Source organism: Triturus cristatus, chromosome 6 (genome assembly GCF_964204655.1).
Source record: "Triturus cristatus chromosome 6, aTriCri1.1, whole genome shotgun sequence".
Lineage (NCBI taxonomy): Eukaryota > Metazoa > Chordata > Amphibia > Caudata > Salamandridae > Triturus > Triturus cristatus.
Genome location: NC_140589.1, coordinates 296,707,155 through 296,730,419, shown reverse-complemented (window position 1 = coordinate 296,730,419; position 23,265 = coordinate 296,707,155).

Genomic DNA, 23,265 nt, shown 5'->3' with positions numbered 1-23,265 from the left:
GAAGGATTTATTGGCTGGGTGAAGCTTCTGTACACGGGACCCATGGCTCAGGTGGTGGTGAACGGGCGGGTCTCTCGGCCCTTTGCCCTCGGCAGGGGCACGAGGCAGGGATGCCCGTTGTCCCCTTTGCTCTTCGCTCTCGCCCTGGAGCCACTCGCGGCTTGGCTCCGCTGGGAGCCCTCGCTTAGGGGGATCCGGTGGGCCCCGGGCTTTGAAGATCGGGTTTCGCTGTATGCGGACGATATTCTCCTATATCTCACCTCACCGCGGCAGTCGCTCAACGTCCTCTTTGACGTTCTGACTTCCTTTGGGAATAACTCGGGTCTCACGATCAATTGGTCTAAATCCTGCGTCTATCCGATCTCCGGTGGTCCTCCACTCCTACCGCCTCGGCTTCCGATCCAGGTATCTCTGAGCGGCTTTAAGTACCTGGGGATATACGTTTCGCTGGACCCGGTGGCTCGCTATGAGCAGAATCTCCTGCGTCCGCTCCGGCGATTGCGAGAGGATACGGCCCGGTGGTGCAGGCTGCCCCTGTCCCCGCTGGGTCGGGCCGCGCTGTTCAAAATGATGTCCCTTCCCAGGTTCCTCTATGCACTCCAGAATTCCTTCGACGTCATCCCAGTGGCCTACTTTCGGGAGGTAGAGAGCCTGCAGAGGAGACTGGTGTGGGACGGGCGGGCGCGTATTGCTCTTGCTAAGCTTACTCTCCCCTGGTACGACGGGGGCATCGCGCTTCCCGACATTCGCAGGTATTATTGGGCCGCGCAGCTTTCGGCCATCAACCATGCCACGTATGCGCCTGGCCTGAACCCGGCGTATGAGATGGACAAGTTCCTGCTTCCCGGCGGGGACTATAACAGGGCGCTGTACTCCCGCTCGGCTGGCCGGACCCTTACGGGTCCTACTAAGATTGCGGTGCGGACCTGGAGGGCCGCCACTGCGGCCACGGGCTGGGGTGAGCGACTGACATGTGCTACTCCTTTGTTTGCCTCCGATCGCCTGGGGAGCCTCTGGACTACGAAGGGGTTTGACCAGTGGGACACGATTGGTATCAGCAAAGTGGGAGACCTGTGGCAAAAGGGCGCGGTTAAGACTTTTGCGGCTCTTCAGGCCGAATATGAGCTTACGGACAGGGAGTTCTTCCGCTATGCCCAGGTTCGACACGCCCTGCTCTCGGTCTTTGGAGAGGGGACCAAGATCCCGGTTTCCTCGCCCCTCGAGGACCGCATACTTGACGGACATGTCCCGGACAGTACTATTTCTTTAATTTATAAGAAACTGATTAATCATCGGGCTGACCTCTTGGTGCGCCTTCGGGAGGCTTGGACGGGGGATGGGGTGGAATTGGACGACGAGGACTGGCAGTCTGCACTGTCGTCCCCCAAGGAGGTCGCCATTCCAGCCCGTCTCCGGTTGGTACAGCTTAAGATTCTTCACCGGGTATATGTGACGGGTCCTCGCTTGGTCTCGATGGGATATTCCGACGATGGGCTCTGTAAGCGGGGTTGTGGGCTCAGTGCCACCTTTCTCCATATCCTGTGGGAGTGCCGCGAGGTGGCGGACTACTGGCGCCGGGTGCATACGGTTATGGGACAGGTCACTGGGGTTGTGCTGCTGCCGGAGGTGCGTCGCTGTGTCCTGAATGTGTGGGAGCCCAATGATTATAGCGCGGCTCAGACTCGGTGGGCGGCCCTGGGGAACATGATTGCCAAGAGAGATATAGCGCAGCTTTGGGGTGCCCAGTGGCCGCCCGCCGTGTCAGTATGGAAGGAGAATATGGACTGGTGTATGTTCAGGGAGAAGACTGTGTATGTTGCCCGTGGTAAGCCGGGGGCATGGGGCAGAATCTGGGGGCAATGGAATGCATATCGCGGGGGTATCTGTACGCCCCCCCTGGTGGACACCGATATCGCCATGTCCCCCTGACCCTTGACGGTTCCGGGCACTTTTTGTAATGACTACATATGGACGTTCATTTCCCTTGGCCCCCCCCCCCCCCCCCGTCCCCAGCCTCCCGGTACTCCTTCCTTTCATGTGCTGCTTAATGGTCTGACCTGGAGTTCCCCGGAGGAAGCCTGACCTGCGCCGTTTGTCTTTATGCCTCGCCTTTTGTTTTTCTTTTAGTTTTCTGTGTTTGTTGGATTTAAGTCTCCTGTGCCTCTAGAACTATCCGGACTCACTACGGGGCCGACCCCCGGGAACCGACTGCAGCTTTGATAAATGTATATTTCATTCTGTACTTAGCGGCCGGCCCTGGTGGTTGTAGGCCCGTGCTTGTAATCGAATTATTGTTCAATAAAAACTTTTAAAAAAAAAAAAAAAAAAAAAAAATATCCATAAAGATGCAGCTGATTTACAAATAAATATCATTAACTAATAAAAAAAAAAAAAAAAAAATAAAAAAAAAAAAGTTTGTTTATGTGGCTAAAAAGCTGTGAGTGTGGGTGTGTAACGCTGCAGTGCCCTTGGCGATAGGGGTGAAAGTCTACAAGGGGAAGGGTTGGTTGAGTGGTCATCATAATTACGTCTTCAACACATCCTGATGCTCTTGAATCAAACCAAAGTCCTTCTTGTGGCCAAGAACAAATAGAGCAGGGCCTAGAGCTCGAGAGCCTGGGTAGGGCATCCAGAAGCCCAGAGATAGAGGAGATGTATAGCCCCCTCCATCGTCATTATCCTTTCTGGCTCCCAGATCTTCAAATATATCAATTAGCAAATAGAGGTGTAGAAAACTCTGGGTGGAGAAAGGAGATCAAAGGCACCTGTTTTCCTGGGTTGTTTCTGAAAAGTCAAATTATCTCTTGAATCCTGCACCCCAATTTACAGTTCAAGGCTTTCATTACTCTTGTTGCCCATTTCATTTGCCAGTACATTCAAGATATCTTCCGGAATGCTAGGTCTAAGCATGATTGGGTTTGGTAATGCATGTATTACAAGCAAGCAACACAGATACATTGTGGTCATTGTGGTGAGGAACTCATGATAGCCCTGACTAAATAGATGCAATGTATTTTCTGCATGACTTTAGTTTTTTGTTGTTGCTTGGAGCCCAGGAATTCTAGGTTCATTTGAAGGGAAGGTCCAGGGATTTCAAATGTCTGGCTGCTTTTTCCGAGCAAGATCTGCAACCACCTGGACTGCCAGAAAATTCTGGTTGAAAGGATTGCTGAATGGTAGTCATAACCTCACGTTTGTTTCATAGTGTTCACGTTTTATAATTTTAAATTAGATGCATTCCGTGCGAATAAGGAAGTGATACATTTTTATTATGAACATGAGGTGATCTTGAATACGATATGGTGCATTCATGTCATTTGTAGTGACACATTGGGTCCGATTCACAAACATTTTTCCATGAGTTGTTGAGCTTTACTTATGTCAGATATGAATTTCACCTAACTGTCTAGACCTGGTTCATAAGATATTTTGGGACAAATTTACTAAAACCTCACAGAGCACAGTAACCAAAGTTGATGGGCTGCGTTGCACGAAAAGGAGAGAGCAGGACAGTGCTATGTCTACTAGGATATTTATTTGATGAGTTTTATATAGCGCTGGCTAGACCCGGAGGTATCAGAGCGCTTTACATGATGTTCCACAATGTTACAATGTTACATCAGTTACAAGTTACATTTGTTGCAAAAAAAAATTAAAAAAGCATAGAAGACAAGATAAAAGGAGCGTAGAAGGATAGGGGAGTAAGGTAAAAGGGTAGGAGGGAGATACGGCAGAGAGACGAAGGAAAGTCTGCCTAAAGTCCAGCTGGGTAGGTGACGGCCGAGGGGGAAGTCCACAGGCCATATCCTGTATAGCTATGAAGGTAGCTCCACCGGGCATCGGCCAAACTGCTAGGTCTCAGCGGTCAGTAGCAAGTTCACAGATTTCATGCCCTGATGGGGGAGCCAGATGGGGGATATGCTCGAGGTCTGGTCGATGTCCAATTTTGTCCAAGAGTAGTAGCACAACGTGGTAAAGGACCACTGTGGCAGCCATCCTGGGGTCAGACAAGGGATTCTGCCCCTGGTGTTTCATTCTGCCGGTCCCCATTTTTAGCTTTCTCCTATGTATTCACAGGGCCCCAAGGTTAATCGTGCAGCTTCTTCAGGTGCCTCCATTGCTGTTTCAGTAGGAGTCTTCTCCTCGATGCCTATTTAGCCGCCCTTTAGGGTCTGGGGTACAGGAAGAGAGATCTCCAGAGGCGGCGCCGAAGCAGGCTCTCAGGGGTGAACGCTGTGCGATCTCCGCGTTCAATGGGGGTGGTTGTTGTGCAATGTAGCAGCTTGGGCCAGCGCCAGTGTCCGTTTGTCTCCAGAGGAGTGGAGTATTGCAACAATATAGCTGCAAAGGGGGAGAGACGGCCACCATTTTAAGATCAGGCAGGGCGCCTCCAGTTTCACTCTCACTCGCTCATAAAACTTATCAAGGGACCCCCTTCACCCCACACCGTTTCTTTGAGGGCTCAGGGCCCGGGGAGGGGGGCGGCCAGGCATCCAGCGCCGCCTCCTGTTGCCTTTCAAAATGCGCCGCACAATTAAGACGAGGCAGAGGGGGGATGAACAACGCTCACCTCTGCTTACAACTATATGTATTTCTGAGCTCCAGAAATATGTTGGGTATCTCCGCTGCAGCCGCAGCTCCTTTTTGTATGCAGTGACCGGGCCCTATGGCACCTTATGCTCCCTGGCGAATGTCCATTGGGGGCGCCATTTTTGAGTCAGGTGTGTCATGGCCTGCTTTCTATACCCCTCAAAGTGTGTTGCCAAATGGTCTATTGAGAATTATGGTGGTAGCCCCGGCCACCCGTATTCACCAACGGGACTCCCGGTGCCCCCCTCCAAGGCCCCGGCTCACCGCCTTTCAACCTCCGTCATGTATCTCAGACGGAGGCGAAGTCCGCGTATAGTCGGCGCCACCTTCTCTCCGCATTAAATGCACTTCGCCGGTACCGCCGTATTTCTCTCAGGTCCCGAACTCCAGAGTTTTTCTCCGAGAGGCCAGATGTTATCACTACAGTCGTGGGCGCTCCACTTCAGAGCCTCTGTTTCCCCGATTCAAGCGTGGCCGGTGATGCCATTTTGCAACCCGGTCCAGTCTCTCTCATCACTGAATTGGCCGCGTTCCTTGGTCAAACACAGTGCAGTTTTGCTCCTGTGGGGTCCCGCTGAATTCACGATCCTCTGGTGGTCGTTTAAGTGTCTTTCTGGCTACCTCTCAGGTCAGGAGCATCCCAAGACAGCTACAGGGCTCCGGAGCCGGCGTGGATCACGTCCACCTGGCATACATGTGTGTTAGGCCTTTTTCCTAAGGATATGGTGCTGCTGCTGTCTCTCCCATACTTGTGCACTTTAAGATACCTTGTGCCACTCACACATTGTTGCACCATAGGGCTATTATACTTTTATATGCATTGATCTCCTATGAAATGTGTGTAAACACATGAAAACATGACCAGAACTGTTATTTTGTAGAGAGACAAATATATATGTGAAGATGACTTGGCCAGCCCTGTAATCAAATTATTTCCCTCTGCTATAAGCACCCTAAATGTAATGGGGAATATCTGTAGTATTACCACATTAGCCACCATTCTTCGGTGAGGAAGGGGGCATGGAATGGAGAGGTAACATGCCCTCAGTGAATACCTAGCCCTGTTGTTCTAATATTTTTTTATTAGGTGCAGTATTATCATAATAAACAACAAGCACTGAGAATGAAGACCTTGATGTGTTCTTTCCATGGGGGGGGCCTGGGGAGGGAGGCAGGGGTACATCTCCATAGCTGATAGGGGTGTAGGCAAAGGAGTTTTTCTTTAGGAAAAATGTTTTGCCCATGGAGGAAACAAATTCAAAGTTAAAATATGTTTTTGTCCTTTTGTTTCCTGGGCACTGCTATGGATTTTCCACCTTGATTAAAATCCACAGGAGGTCTAAGAATATGCCTGGAAAATTACTGTTTTTACACATTTTTTTGCATTCGCATTTATTGGCATGTGAATCTCCAAAAAGAAGTTATTCTTAACAATTCATAGCCATAAGTCTATGATGCATAAACATTTGCATATTTTCATGACTTGTGTCCTAAATTGTGATACAGGTCTAATGTTATGTCATGTGTATTTTCATAGCATCATATCACCCGTGAGAATATTCTGGCGCATTGCAGGTCTGTGGGGCTAGCCTCGCGGGGCCTACTTGAAGAGCCAGGTCTTCAACTTCTTGTGGAATTCAGGCAGGAATTCCCTATTGTAGAGAGGGAGGTTGTTCCATGCTTTGGAGGCAATGTGTGAACTTCCTGACGTGCTTTTGCATATGCATGGTACGTGAGCCAATAAGAGTCCGACTGAGCTCAGGTGACTGGAGGGTTGGTGAATTGTGCATATCTATTAAGGTAAGCTGGGCCTCTGTTGAGTAGTGCTTTTTTTTGTAAGTGAAGAGCTTCAATTGTGTGCGCTCATATATAGGGAGCTAGTGTGGTTCCCTTGGGTGAGGTGCGAAGTGAGATCACAGTGGGAGGTTTTGGACCAGTCTGGCTGCTTTGTTTTCACTGGGCTGAAGTCTTTTTGTAAGATAGTTGGAGATTCCTGCATAGATGGTGTTGTTGTAGTCTAGTTTCCTGGTAATGAGGACCTGGTTGATGGTTTTCCTGGTGATGTTAGGAAGCTACTTAAATGTCTTTCAGCATCCTCAAGGTGTGGCAACAGGCCGAGGTGATGGCGTTGACTTCGGGGCACATGTCCAGCTTGCTGTTGATGATGATCCTGAGGGTTCTTGCTTGTGTGCCGGGGGTGGTCTCCTAGGTCCATAGGCCACCAGGTGAAGTCCCATGGCAAGGTATCCTTTCCAAAAATTACCACTTCGGTCCTGTCTGAGTTTGGCCACTGGATCATCTAGGTGGCTACTTCAGTCAAGCATGAGTTGAAGTTGTTTCTGGTGCTGGATGTTTTGTCTGAGAAAGACAAAATCAGCTGTGTGTCATCAGTGTAGGTGAGTATGTCTATGTTTTGTGCACATATGACATCTGCCAGCAGCATCATGTAGATGTTCAAAAGGGCTGGGACTCTACAAATGAGCTTTCAGGCTTCTGAAGAGTAGGGTGGCAAGTTGGCTGTTAGTGTTCTTGTGAGAAAAGTGCATAGCTGTAGGAGGGCGGTTCCTCGGATGCCAACCGTGTGAAGTTGTCTGATCATAATAGCATGGGGCACTGTGATGAGGGCTACAGAGAGGTCGAGTAGGATGAAGGCAGTAGTCTCTCCTCTGTCAGGGATCATCCAGATATCATCTCTTGCTGCTATGAGGGCTGTTTCTGTGCTGTTCTGATTGCGTGGCGTTGAGGAGCTAGTCGTTGGTGAAGCCTTTCTCTGGACCTTGGTTGGGTACGGAAGGAGAGAGATTGTTCGGTAGTTTGCAAGTTTGGATGGGTCTGCCGAGGGCTTCTTCAGGAGGGAGCTGAATGCTGCTTGCTTACAGGCTTCTGGAAATGAAGCTGGGTTGATGGAGGTGTTTAGAATGGGGTGGAGAGATTTGGTGATGGAGGTTGAACCTTTGTCAAAGGCGTGGTAAGGCCAAGGATCAGACGGGGCCCCAAAGTGGTTGGTCTTCATTATGGCTGTGGTTTCCTCTGTGGTGATAGAGCTCCATGTTGTCACGGTATATCTTTTGCCTGATGCTGGAAGGCTCGCTGCAAGGTGATGAAGTACAGTGGTGGGCCTTCCTTTTGGTTTCCTGGATTTGCAGGTGGTAGCGTCTCCGATCAGATTTGAAGACTTCCTTGTCTGATCTTTCCTGGCTTGCTCTACATCTCCATTCCAGTTGTTTTCAGTGCTGTTGGTCACTGAGTTCTTCCATGTACCAGTTGGACTGCTTTCACGTTTGTGCTGTTTGCCTACTTTTCCTGGGACCTTGTTATCGGAGCAGGAAGTGTTCAAGATATTGAAATTGTTGATGTAATTTGATAGTTGGCCTTTGTGCTCTGGTTGTGGTTTGCAGAGGGTGGCGGTCCAGCCCACCTCAGAATTGGTATTTCAATGTCGGCGGTCAGGGCCGGTCATTGTGGTTCATTTGCTGCAGGGAATGTTGTCTGAGAAGCTGATGATGGCATGGTCGGTCCAACTAGCAGGAGTGAGTGTGTGTTTCTTAGTGACACCACTGAATGAGGTGAAGACAGGCTCCAGGATGTGTCCGGCTGTGTGAGTGGGGGCTGATATGTATTAGGTGAGTCCACGGTTACCAAGGCTACTGAGGAGTGCAGCTGAGTTGAGGTTGGTCAGGTCTTGTAGGCAAAAGTTGAGGTCTTCTACAAGGATGTAGACACCGAAAAAGATGGCTAGTAGGGCGACAGAGTCTGTGATTTTGCAGATGAAGTTTGCTCAGGGTCTTCGGGTTTTGCAGATCAGAGTTCCACTCAGTGTGAAATTGCCTTTAACTTGTAGTTTGAAATTGAGGTGTTCTATGTAGTCGATTCTGGTTTCCAAGTTGGTGCTGCAGCTGACAGTGTCTTTGAAAATGATGGCGATTCCTCCAGTTTACAAGAAGAACCTTTCAGCATATCAGATCAATTCATCATGTTAGATTCGGGTGTATTTTTTTGCATGATGCAAACGATTGCACAGACAGGTAAGTATGCAATCCAAAAATCATATCACCGATCCATGCAGTTGTGTGTATCTATTTCAGTTGAAACTATACACATTAAGTGAATGATTGATTGTTGAACCACACATGATTTTAGCTTTTAGTTTAACCCTTTCCATGTTAATGGCATCATTTATTCGCCTCACATTCCAATGAAGTCCACATCTTTACCATTACCTCATTAAAACGTTTCCTCTTTGACCCAGCTCAGATAGATGAAAGCCTGGGAAGATCTTGTTTGGGTGGTAACCTTTGAACTTTACTCCCCCTACTACTGCTGAAATCGTTTACAATCTTCATAAGACACTCAATGGAAGGTTAGTCATAACACAGGTGTTTATAGCGCTTCAGATATGGTTTTATGGAAGTGGTTTGTAAATCGGTGTGAACCGACCCGCTTCCTATCTCAGCCTGCCACCCCTGCACACAAAGGTTATGAGAAATGCCCATCTGTGAATCTAACACCTTCAAGGTGGAGCACTCCTTTGATACAGAGGCGGCAGTGCGTCTTCTATCTCTGCAGTGGCGCTGCCTATTTTATTTTCTGATTGGTGAACCCCGCTGCAGTCACAAAGTACATGAAAGGATACATAAAATGATTTACTGGCCGTGCACAGACATGCTTGTAATCTGCAGTCACAGAGACTCCACTGCATACATTCCTGCCCTGTAACATCATTCATTCTACTACAGAGAATATTTGTGAGGAGAAAAATAATCTACCCTGAATAAGCAACAATGCGTGTGGGTGAAATAGTATCCCATATACCATGCCAGAAGGAGTCATACACGTTGACTTTATAGGCCGTAAAGTGAGCTCTACGAGGGCAAATTTAATGCCAGTCTGTGCCACAGTTTTGGGCTACCTAGTGTCTTAAATGACTGAAGGACTGGAGCAGCGGTATTTTACATCCCTAGGGAGTGGTAAATGGTTGTCTGTCACTGTAACTTTAAAGGAATGTGCTACTTTTCGTTGGAAATGTAGAAGCATTTTTGACATCTTTTAAGCAAATACAGAACAGAACAAAACACAACTAAACAAGGTGAAGTACAACAAAAAAAGTAACAGGGCACAGCACAACAAAACAGTAAAAGCAGACTGCAACCCAAGAATCACAGCACAACACAGCCATAACACAATGATATAACACAGCACAGAAACAAAAAAGCAGCACGACACATCACTATCCCAACAAAATGCAACAAGAACCGCACAAGTATTCTTAGCACTCATTGTCACCTCCACAGCCCTGCTTTCATAATAGGGTGATGAGCAGCAAGCACTGCATTACTTACCATCAATGACATATAATAGCACCAGTTAAAAATGGTTTATTTTCAAGCCCGAAGTATGCAGTTATTGGAAGATGCTTTTATTTGAATGAAAAATAAAATAGCATGCATGAAATCACAGTATCTTTTTATGTAATTCATAAAATGGAGATGCAAACGTTTATGTTAAATCCTCAAAAACAGATAGATCAAATCCCTTTTTGCTGGTGAAACATCCACGATAACCTCCCCTCTTCCATTACTGCTAAAGGCATATCTGTTAGGGATTTTTTCATTGCTCCAAAATGTTTCGTTTCGCTATCACTTCCATCCCACTGTAAATGTACTGACGTTCTCAAGCTAAAAACGTTCTACAGAAAAGTAGTATAAGATCCTCTACTAAATGCAACTAGGAAACAGAGGGAGACAAATAACTATACCTCTGATTGACTGGATTTAATTGGATACTAAGGGGCCTATTCACAAACTGCATTTTGTATCTTGTAAAGTAGTACTACAGTAGTTCTACTCACATACGACACATTGCATTCCCAAACCTATGGGTGGAGACCTCCGCCTCTAACTCTCTTATCTTTTCTGTTCAGAGATCTCCACAAAGATGATGGAGATCTCCACACACATAAATGTACGTTTTAGTAGTAAATTTGAGATGGATCAAGAGGAGTGGCTAAAACATGGGGATACTTGCTACTATATAAGAGGGGTTCAGGGAAGTTTAAGTAGGGGTTCAGGGAAGGACAGTGACAAAAGAGTAAGGCCATTGTTATTCACAAGATACACTTCTAAAGTTACTACAACTCAAACTGTAGCAGAATAGGCGCAAATGTACTCGGGTTCAGCCTTGGAGTGAGACAAGCACCATGCATAACCACTCACAGGGACTGCAGCACACTCTCATAGAAAACCATGGAGGCAGGTAAGGAGCAAATGCTAAAATAATTGTTATTAAGTTATGAGTTAGGTTATATCTTTTTATATCTATATTTACATTTCTGTAAGTGGTGCCGTACCTTCAAGGTACTTTTGCAGCAGTACTGCAGTATTTGCAGCATTTTTTAAATAAATAAATTAATTAAAGGCTTTTTTCTAAATATACAGACTTTGTTAGACTGAATCATTCCTTTGCATGCATTTAACAAACAGTGTTACACTATATCTGAGTGTTGAACCCAGAACCAGGCATTAGTGCGGTGAAAAAAAATGTGGCAGCCTTTTTCTTTGTAATGGGTTGTTTAAAGCGTGTTTTGGGACCCCCCCTTTTTTCTGTGCACCCTCTAGACGAATCACCGCAAAACTCTGCATTTTCAGCCAATGTAGAAAAAGCAATAGGTCTGCAAAGTTTCGTGGAGATTCTTCAAACAGTGGCAAAGGTATCAACAAGCAAAATTCTGATGGGAATCCTAACTATAACGACAGAGTGGCTATTGACATTCTGCTCCATAACAATGTACCATACACCATTTCAAGCCATGTACTCCACTCCATTCTATGCCACTGTACTAAACTGTACTCTACTCCACTGCACTCTATGACACTGCACTCTACTCTGCACCACTGAACTCTACACCACTCTATTGTATGCCACTCTACACCGCTTCACTCTACCCCAGTTCGCTCTACTACATTTCACTGTAACACACTTCACACTATGCCACTGAACTTTGCCCTCTGCACTCTACTGTCCACGCTGCACTATACAACAGTCTAATCTTTGCCACCTGACTGTACACCACTATGCTCTACACCACTTCATTGTACATCACTCTACTGTGCACTACTCTGCTCTAGTCAGCAACCCTCTACTCTACTGAACTGTACGCTTCTGCACTCCAAGCCACTCTAATGTACTTTGCACCACTATACTCTACACTACTGCACTCTATGCCACTGAACTCCACTCTGCACCACTCCACTCTATGCCACTGGACTCTACACCACTGTACTCTACTCTGCACCACACTACTCTACTCCACAGAAATGTGAGAGATGCCCCTATAACCGAAAGGGGAAGGGTCAATACAACTTGTTCTCCTATCACGGAGAGGCAGTCTGGAGTCCGCTTTGCTGACATCGAGGCAGGGTGGGATGCTCCTCGCTGTTGAGAGTTGCGAAGTGCAGAGCTTAATGTCGTGACAGTTCCTCCATTTTCCCCTGCCTTTGCTCCGGTCTCGGTTGGTGGCTGGGTCAGTTGCCTCCTGAGTCAAGAGCACTGGAAAGTTTTTGTGGCAATTTGTGGACCATGTCTGCCAACGGCTAGGCAGTTGAGAATTGCATGGTAATTACATTGTAGATGCCTATGCACATCAGTGTTTTGCTGCGCTCGAGCCCTCTATTACCCTGCCATTTTCCCTGTTTGTGCTCCTGTTTTCTACTAGGAATCAAAATGGCCGAGCCAGCTAGTCTGATCTATTGAAGCGAAATAGAAAGATGTCTTCACCCCTGAAGCAGAAAGACACCGTACACCGTGACCGGCACGCTCTATGGAACTTTTTGGACTATGCCTCCCTAGGCGGAAACAATAACCTTTCTGTTATGTACTGCGGTGCCCGAGCAACCTTTGGCCGATGACCGGTGGCGCTGTCCCACGCAGCTTTAGAGGAGTTTGGCTCTGGTTCATCCCTCGGCCGTCACCTACCCAGCCGGACGTCAGACACTGTTTTTCCTTGTCTCCCCGTTATTCTCCTCTACCTCTCCTATTCCTTCCCTCTCTCCCCTATTCTTCTCTCCCCTTGCCTATTTTTTCCTCATGTTTATGCTATGCTTTTGTATTCATGTAATTCCTGTAACTAAGCTCCAGTAACTGATGCAACTTTGTAAGCATTTTCTGAAACAATGTTTCTTGCTCATGTAAAGTGCTCTGATACCTCCTGGCCAAAACCTTCATATTAGATCACTTACAGCATGCTAAATCATAGCATTTATAACAATACCCATACCTTCTCAACTGACAGCATTTATAACAACACTGTACATGGCAGAGGGCGAAGTTATAGTTGATTTAGTCTGCCTATCGAGTTGAGAACACTTTGTATGAAGGTTCTGGAAGTTATAGAAACTTTTGGATGGGCAGAAATTATAATTTTAAGTTAGAACTATAACTTTTTAATTTCTGTGGTATAAATATACATACATATTGATTATTTCATTACTATAAAATGTAATAATAACCCTAATTAAAAACTATATTAATCTTTTAACTTTTTCTTAAAATAACAAGAATTAATTTGAACTAATTCAGTAGATAACCTGTAACAAAATGTACTGCATATAAAAATAATTATTTCAAAATCAAATTAACATTTTTAAAATTATGCACATTTAATTTGATAAGTTAATGTGATATAACATTTTATTGTATTAGTTCTAGGTGAATAATATTTTTCAGCAATTTACATTGATATTTTACATTAAATAATTGTAATCTTTGTTTAATGAATAATATACTTCAATTATTCTCCCCATAATTTCTCACCTGTACAAAGGGTCTACCATAGTGCGACAACACGTGTAGCACTTTGATTTTAGTTATTTTTTAACTGTTCGAGCTAGAAATATTTTACTGTTTAATCTGCTCTTTATGCAGACAAAGGTTGATTCTATGGCACATGTGGAAAATTATTGATTATGTGGAAAACTGCGTCAGGCACAAAATCACTGAATTCCAGTGGCCTTGACTACAAAAGAACCACTTGTGATTCCTGATAATATCAGGGCCCAGTCTTACCGACACCCCCTGTATCAGTAACACTGGGGGGTGGTGTTACCATTTCTGAAATACAGGCCTTTTGTAATGTGGGCCCATGAATTTTCATCCAGTTATTATTAAAAAAAATTCAGGAGAACATCGCATTAGTCACTTGCCTTTTATTCTCCTGATCCATTCATTTTCTAATTGCCCTTCTGGTTTATTTTCTGTTTGCAACTTTCTCCATAATGCACAGGTGTATGCAGCAGATTCATGAGACAAATGTGTGTAATGGTGGAGGAAAACGCTCTGTTCAGAACACTTCACTCACTCGTACAAGATAGTTTCCTTGAGTGCAGAGGACATTTTGGGCCAGATGTACGACCCTTACATTTTGCGACTCACAAATTGCGTCGCTTTGCGACTCGCAAAATACAATGTACAACAGTGTCACAGACACTGTTATTGATTCCTAATGGGTTCGCATATTGAATGCTTCATCAATATTCATGAGGCAAGCGCAATTTGCTACCCCATTGGGAATGGCTAGCACTACCAGGGCTGGGGGCCTGCTGGGGTCAGCAGACCACCATATCTAGGACTGCTTTTTAAATAAAGCAGTTTTTTTTAATGCAGCCCGTTTTCCTAAAGGAAAACAGGATGCATTTAAAAAAGATAAAAGAAACTTTTCAGTTCCATTTTTTTTTAAGGGCAGGCAGTGGTCCCTGGTACCACTGCCTGCTCTTAAAAAATATTTTCTCACACACTCACAATGGGTAAGGGTTCCCCTGGGCACCCCTTTGCAGCCGCAAATCCGGGCGCAAAACAATAGTACATGGCAGTGTCTCGCTATTAGGAAGGGACGCCCCTTCCTAATAGCGAGAGTCGCAAATGCTATTTTGCGAGACAGTGACTCGCAAAATAGCGTTTGTAGATGCCATTACCCTTTTTTGCAGTTACAAACGGGCCGATCTCCCATTTGCGAGCGCAAAAAAGGGTCGTACTTCTGGCCCTTTATCGTTTAAAACTACCAATGTTGTTATTCATTTTGTCATAATCTTTCTGCATACAATTTTTTCTACGAGACATTGACACCTAATGCATGCATTGGTGCTCAAAAAAGACTTGATCCGAGAAAATATTCGAAAAACCAAGGGCTTTTGAGTATGATTTTCCTAGATTTATGCACTTTTTGGTAATACAAAAACCTGTAGGAGAACAAATGGAAATCTATCATATGCATATATTTCCAGGCGTACTTCTAGTCCTCTACTCGCACTCCAGTGGACATTCCACTCTAATCTTTTCTTTTTTACCCATCAATGAAAGAAAGCCCTTCCCCTGGACCCAAAGAAACATGGAGGTTTACCCTTAACTTGTTCGCTGGAGAGGAAAAACCCTCATGCCTTGTTTTTATGTATTTCTACCTTGAAAGCTGATTGTGAATCTCCTCAAAACTATACATGTGTGGGATTCTTGTGTTCGTGTCCAGAGTGCAGTTCAGGCTGGACTGTTCCTTTTACAAAATGGCAAAGGGTGGTTTGCATATGGCTGGTCTCTGTTTACACAGGGAAAAGTTACCATAAACAGATTGGAGTTAGACTAGTATTTCAATCCCCATGTCCATAAATTTATGCACTTTTCTCAACAGTGTGGGATTGAAATTACAACAGAAAATCTAACCCTCTAAATAGAAGCACTTTCCAAAGTTATTGTGAGACTGAAGCTAAAATTGAAAATCTGACTCTTCAAAGTTCTGCAGGTCAATCCTACTGGAATTTAAATGGGGAAAAGAGTACGGTATTTACTGTGACACCCAGATTTTGGTGCGATTGGCATTAAAAACCACATAATTTCCCAAAACTTGGAATAAATAGAATTAAAGGCACCTGATGAATTCTAAATCCTGGGGCATCATATTTTATTGGGTGTGATACAATGTAACTCCACTCCGACCCACTGGGTCTAATTCTAATTAAATATATTCACTTTTCCCATTGACAGTAGGGCAGGAGCTAAAACAGTAAATCAGAAAATCAAAGCCCCTCTCAATATGAACAATATCCCCTGTGTTTGTGGGACTGCACTTAGAATAGCAAGTTTGCCCTGTTGCCCCAGTACCTGGAGCTTCCCAAATATTAGAAGGGCTGGAGTTAGAAGAGTAAATGTGTTCCTCCCTTCAGATATATATATTTTTTCCCAGTGTTAGTGGGACTGGCATTAGAATAGTAAACCTGACCACCACAAATATATACACTCAGCCCAATGTTTGTGGGGCTGGGGTTAAACATGTGCACCCACTTTCTCAGCTCCTGGGGCACTTTGGTATTACAAAAGGAGACTCGGGTGCTTGCACAGTGCCTTGTTTAATACAGATCACATCAGCTCTCATATAGCACCCGAGGTATCGTAAGGGCGTTCACTCATTTGCAACAGGGGTGGCCCCATGCACATGATGGAAACACTTTGCTTCTGTACCCGAGCTGTATTATAGATGGGGACACAGCGGCAAAGAGGTTGTCTCGAGGCACACTAACTGTCTACCAACTATGAGCCTCCTGGAGGGTGCAGTCACTCACTGCACCCATCTGTAGGGGGATCAGTAGAGGGATTGCTGTCTTCTTTCGAAAGACAGACAGCACTGCCGCTGAAAAATAAAGATGGACAGGCAGCTTCAGACATCTGGCCCTCCTTTTACTAATGTGCTGCTACCAGGGCAGGTGCAAGTTAGCAGCTACCTTGAGGGCAGTGCATTATCTATACTAGGGTGGACTGATCAAGGCTGCGCCCAACACAACCATTTAAAGGTGCTCCACAGTTGAGACCAGGGCAGTGTGCACTATCAATATTATGACCCCTCATTCTGAGAGTTTTAAAAGTGAAGAGGAATTACTTATTTTGTATGTATGTATGCAGCTCGTACCTCTATACCTCAGTACATGTTGTCCCATGTGGTTCATATTGTGGAGAATGTCTAGTAGCTCTACAATAGCACAAAAATAGCAAATGTGTGCTATGTATCAGCCAACACCAATAATACTGACATTGAAAACTCAAATTGTGCATAGGTTCACTTCTTGATTCAGGTAGAATTGCTTCTCCAGCATGCCATGTGGGGGAAAATTTACTAAGTTTTCACTCAGTGCAATGCAACACAAAAAAATGGTATCTCCCCATCGCTGGCTCACTTCTGGCTGCCTTGCGCCATAACACACATGCCATAAGCATAGATTTTGTACTGCAAGGGCACTCTTCCAGTACAAAATATTATGCTTAAACATAGTTAAAACAATTTTCCCACTTTGTAATATGCTGCACATGCAAAAGTAGAAATGAAGGGGTGTTAATTTTGGCGTTTTTACTATATTGGGCTTTGCGTTAAAATCCATAGGTGGTTGCTCTGGAATGCCCATGTACCACCCAAAGAACGCCCCGCTGATGTAAAGTAGCACATAGCACTGCTTTAGGTTACTTTCGGGTACTTTCCAATGCAAATTCTGATGAGGATTTGAACCGAAAAGTAAATCCCAAAGCACCACTTTGCACCAATTTGCATTACGTTTGTGACACAAACATGGTGCAAAGTGTTGGTAAATCTGCCCCGTCTTTCTTTGCAAATTCAATTATAGAAGGATGTTGTCTAGTTTACAATATGTTATTGTTAGGAAGTCGCATATATGTTGCTTCCATTTTTCTATAGAATGACTATGCCAACAATTAATTGTAAAGCGTTTCAACCCAATTTATGAGCTGTAAAAAAGAATTTTATGAGGCTAATAAACATGAACATTGGTTAGCCACACTTGTTTGGGAGAGAGAGTTATTCATGCATGACATATTGTTGAATAAAACACTGACTAGATTGATGTGTCAGCTCAGCACCTATGTTGATATAGGCAACTCATGAACCTAGGTATGCAGGTTGTCTCTGTTTTCCACCAGTTTCCCACCAAATACAAATAGAGTGGAGACTCGGATAAAGACAAGATACAAGTTGCTATGATAATTATTTCTACTATGATAATTATTTATGATGGCAAGATATCTTTAATCAACTAGGCTGCCTAGCCTTATCTGTGAGTTGACTAGACTCCCATGTCCAGTGAGAATTTGTGTTAGTATTCCTAACGATCCTTGTATTTGAAAATAGCTCATGGAGGAGACACATAAGATGTGCAGTGGAAAATGTTCTCAATAAAGATGACTGTATAATCAAACCTTGATGACCTTAAAGTGATTGAACATCAGCTTAAATCACTGAAGTTGCCAGATTAGTAATGAATATGTAATGCCCACAATTACAAACAAGGCACTTTAAAATTCATGGTCTGCCCCTTTTGGTGCACTACCAGAGGGCCTCCACCATCACAAGCCAAGCATACCACACCACTTACTAATAAGGAAGGGTGATGACAGTTGTCCACCAGCCAACCATCATCCAAGTGGTACACAATTGTGACCAGGAATCTACTATTCAACCCCTACCACTGCCCTCAATGATATGTTTGACATGGGGAATGACTCCAGATGTTTAACACTGCTTAGTGGGCTATACACTATTATAACCACAGCATTAAGTCAAGAAGGCATGTCTGCCATTTATACGCCTGACATCTCCATTGTGGACTCCCTACAAACTATATATATATTCCTATGGAAAAATAAGAACAAATACATGTAGCTGGGCGCATTGTGGGTTTGGTCCCTTGTACAGAAATTCAGGAACCAGCATCAACTTCCATCAGATACCTTGCAATCATATGAATTACAACCCCTTTTGTTTATGTATTCGTATAAAAACCATCTAAAAGTTGCAGTATCTGTTTCCTATCAAATCAGGCCTTCTTCAGGGCTAATGCAATTATATCTGCAAATGTTTGTAAGGCTGATCACAATAGAAACTGAGTTCAGCAAACCGCCTTGGACTAGAGTTGTTTTTTATTCCAGAGTCGACAGTTCTAGTGGTTGGGCCACAACTCTTCTCCTCCTGTGGTGTCGTGAACCCCCTGCTTCAGCAGTTTAATAGGGGGGTAGCCACTGCACCTGATGACCTTATTTGTAATCTGGGGCCCACTAAAGGTCTTCTCTGCTCTTCTTTCCACTCTTCTGTCTGCACTCTAAAGAGGAAGGCTGCTAAGTGAGCCAAGTTCATTTAAGGAGACTTAAGGCTTTTCCAATATATCTTGCATAAGCAAGATCTGTTGGCTTTGCCAATATGTTTTAGCCATTTTGTTCACTAGCGTGGCTGCTGTTCAACCTGGCTAAAGGTTAGTGGGGTAAAGCAGAGTGGCATGGAGTGGAATGTCATAAAGTGGGGTGTTATGGAGTGGTGTTAGTGGTGTAGAGTGTAGTAGAGTAGAGTTGAGTGGCATGAAGTGGAGTGAAGTGGAGTGTCATGGAGTGGCGTGGAGTGGTGTAGAGTGTTGTGGAGGGAGTAGAGTATCATAGAGTGGAAGTTCATAAAGTGGAGTAGAGGTGAGTGGTGTAGAGAGGAGTAGAGTGTTGGAGTGGAGTAGAGTAGAGTGTCATGGAGGTGAGTGGCATAGAGTGACGTGAAGTGGGGTAGAGCAGGGTGGAGTGGAATAGAGTGTAGTGGAGTGGTGTCAAGCAGAGTGGAGTGGCATAGAGGGTGTTGCGCAGAGTGGAGCAGAGTGTTATAGAGCAGTAGCATAGAGCGCAGTGGCGTAAAGTAAATTGTTAGAGTGCAGTGGCATGGACTAGTGGCATATGGTGCAGTGGCATAAAGTGCAATGTTGCAGAGTAGAGTGGCACAGAGAGGATTGGTATAGGGTGGAGTGGTGCAAAGTAGAGTGGAGTGGCCTAGAATGGAGAGGCATAGAGTGAAGTGGTGTAGAGTGCAGCGTCATAGAGTGCAGTAGTACAGTAGATTAGAGTGGCATAGAGTGTAGTGGCTTAGAGTCTAGTGGTGTAGAGTGCATTGGTGTAGAGTGCAGTAAAGTGGCACAGAGTACATTGGTGCAGAGTAGAGTGCAGTGGCATATATTGCAGTCTAGTGGTGTAGAGTGCATTGGTGTAGAGTGCAGTAGAGTGGCACAGAGTAGATTGGTGCAGAGTAGAGTGCAGTGGCATATATTGCAGTTGCACAGAGTATAGTGGGGCAGAGTAGAGTGGCTGAGAGTGCCGTGTTGAAGAGTAGAGTATAGTAGAGTGCAGTGGTGTAGAATAGAGTGGCGTAGAGTGGTGCATTGGTGTAGAGTGCAGTGCCATAGAATGGTGCAGAGTAAAGTGATGTAGAGTGCAATGGTGTAGAGTAGACTGGCGTAGATTAGAGTGTTGCAGAGTAGAGTATAGTGTGATACAATTCAGTGTTGCAGATAATATTGGTGCAGTGTGCAGTGGCATAGAGTGAATTGGTTTTGGGTAAAGTGGCGTAGAGTTCAGCAAAGTAGAATAGAGCGGTGTGGAGTGGAATGGTGTAGGGTAGATTGCAGTGGCATAGACTGGAGTGACACAGAGTGTAATGGTGCAGAGTGGAATACAGTGCAATGGTGAAGAGTAGATTGTTTCAGAGTAGATGCCTTGCCATTGAGTGCAGTGCCATAGAATGTAGTATCATAGAATGCAGTGGCGCAGAGTAGATGAGAGTGGCTTAGAGTGGATTGGCATAGAGAAGAGCAATGCAGGGTAGAGTGGCGTAGAGTGTAGTGGCGTAGAGTGCAGTAGAGAGGCATAGAATAGAGTAGTTGCATAGAGTGCAGGGGTGCAGAGAACTGTGGTGAGGGGTTCAGTGGTGGAAGGTGCAGTTTTGCATAGTAGAGTGGGGCAGAGTGAAGTGGTGCAGAGTAGAATAGGGCAAAGTAGAGTGGAGTGGTGCAGGGTAGAGTGCAGTGGCATAGACCGCAGTGGTGTAGAGTGCAGTGGCATAGAGTGCAGTGTCAGAGAGTGCAGTGGCAGAGAGTGCAGTGTTGCAGAGTAAACTGTTGCAGAGTAAACTGTTGTAGAGTGCAGTGGTGTATAGTAGAGTGGTGTGGAGTGAATTAGCGTGGAGTACAGTGCCGTAGAGTGGTGCAGAGTAGAGTGGCATAGAGAGCAGTATCATAGACTTCAGTTGCCTGAGTATAATAGAGTGGTGTAGAGTGCAGTGACATAGAGTACAATGGTGTAGAGTGCAGTGGTGTATAGTGCAGTGGTGTAAAGTGTTGCAGTGTAGTGTACATTGGCGTAGAGTGCAGTTATGGAGAGTAGAGTGCAGTGGTGCAAAGTAGAGTACTGTTGCGTAAAGTGGAGTGGCACAGAGTGGAGTTATGCTGAGTAGAGTGGTGCTGAATGAAGTGGCACCAAATGCAGTGGCGCCAATTGCAGTAGCGCTGAGTTCAGTGGCGTAGGGTAGATTACATCAGAATAGAGTGGAATGGTGTACGGTAGAGTGCTGTGGTGTTGAGTAGAGGGGTATAGAGTTCAGAGTAGATTAGAGTGGCATAGAGTGGATTGTCATAGAGTGCTCTGGCATAGAGTGGAGTGTTTCAGAGTGGAGTGCTTTGGCATAGAGTGCAGTGGTTTAAAGTGTAGTGTTGCAGAGTAGAATGGCACAGAGTTTAGTGCAGCAGACTGGAGTAGAGTGGTGTGGTGTGGTGTAGAGTGCATTGGCGAAGAGTGCAGTAGTCCATAGTAGAAACTCATGGGTTAAAGTGCATTAGCATAAAGTAGAGGGGTGTAGAGTAAAGAGGCATATAGAGAAGTGGTGTAGAGTGGAGTGCTGCAGACTAGAGAGCAGCAACACAGTGTGGAGTGGCATGGAGGGGCGTATTGTGGAGTGGTGCAGAGTAGACTGCAGTGATGTGGAGTGGTGCAGAGTAGAATGGCGCAGAGTAAAGTGAAGTGTGCATGGTGTGGTAGCATACCGCCATCACAGACAACACATCTTTAATGGAAATGACCAGTACGTTTGCACAAACATCCGGCTTTGCTGATAAAAGTATACAGTGCACAAATAATAATGTGCGGAAATGTTATGACCTAGTGTATTGATTTGTTTTGATCATATTAAAATATTTGTTTCAACCACACTTCAGAATTCCCAAAAGATGTGCTTCATTTGTGCTTTTCTGATATATTCTGAAATATCTGTACAGTTCATTTACGGACATTTACATTTTATTGTGTGCTAAAAAAAAAAAGAACATCATACAGCCTTCCTCAAGCAGACCCCCAGTAGCCAGCATGATTGTAACATAAATTCTTTCACTTTGAAGTCAGAGAAAGAAAAGTAAACAGCAAGCTCCCTGGAAGACAGAGCCTGTCATTTGACCTCTGTCTTTGAATGCACAACAACTGTGACAAGATAAGAACAAGATTGAAAGGCCTGTTTATAGAAATTCAGAACTGCTGAAAGAATACAGTAAATAGGATTTGGGAAACTAAAGAGACAAACTCAAGCTGGACAGCCTAAAACAAAAGGAGCCAGCAAATAGAAAGCAAGCAAATGTGAGTTACAAACCACAAAGCCAATGGTAAGCAGTGAGCAGAATGCATTCCCAGAGAAGCTTTGTGAATGCCCCCAGATGAGCTGTCTGGTAGGCTTTGACCTAAAAAGGGCATACAGCAGCAAATAGAGATATGGGGAATAGATAGGTATGAAATTATACAATGTGACGAAACAAAGTGTTAAAAAAAAGGTGAAGGAAGAATGGGTCAAGGGTGAGAAAGGTAGTAAATATGGGAGAAAGCTAAGGTAAAAGGAAAAGTGGAATGGTGAAAATAACAAAAGAAGGAAGGGTGCAAGTCTAGATGTTATGTTATTTTAATATAGCTTACTATAGCACTCGAATCACCCCAGAAGAGGTATCGCAGTGCTGATGATAGACACAGGCAAGACAGAATGCTAAGATTAGAATAGAAGTATTTTAAGCAGTTTCTGGAATTCAACATAATCAGAACAGGTACAGATGTGATAAGGCAAGTTATTCCAATAGAACCGGGCCAAGTAAATAAAAGACCTGCCACTGCTTCTCTTAAGACGAACACGAGGAAGGGTAAGCAAGGTCTTATCCTTGGAAAGTAAATTCCTAATTGGACAATAGTGTTTGAGTTTCTGAAGTAGATAGCTGGGACCATTGCCCATTAATGATTTATGTGCAAGACAGCAAACTGCAAATTTTGAAGATTGTCTTTTTCTGGGAAACGGCCTTTACAACACAGGCTGAGCCATGTGTGCCATTTCCCCGCAAACAGAACCACAATTGCATTAACCACGCATATGCCTTAATCACGCATATGCGTGGTTAAGGCAGTGTGTGGTCTAGATGCGTGGATGGGCGGGCACAGGAAGAGGAAGGATCGTGAGAGGAAGCTCCTGGATGCGGTCTTGTAAGCGGAGCTGGGCTGGGTTTTGGGGGGTAGGTTTCTGGGTTGGGGGGAAGTTATTAGGGCTCAGGGAGGGGGGCTGGAGTAGGGGTCCTTTTTAGGACCTGGGAGGTCGAGATTTAGGGCTCAGGGTGGGGCGGTGGGAAGGGACAGGGTTCAGGGCAGTTTTAGGGCTCAGGGCGGGGGCGTTTTTAGGATGTGGGGGAGAGTTATAGGGTTCAGGGCAAAGGGGGGACAGTTTTCAGTGCTGGGGGTAATTTTACATCTCAAGGGTGGGTCTGCGGTTGTGGTAGTTTTTAGTATGTGGGACCGGGTTTTAAGACTCAGGAT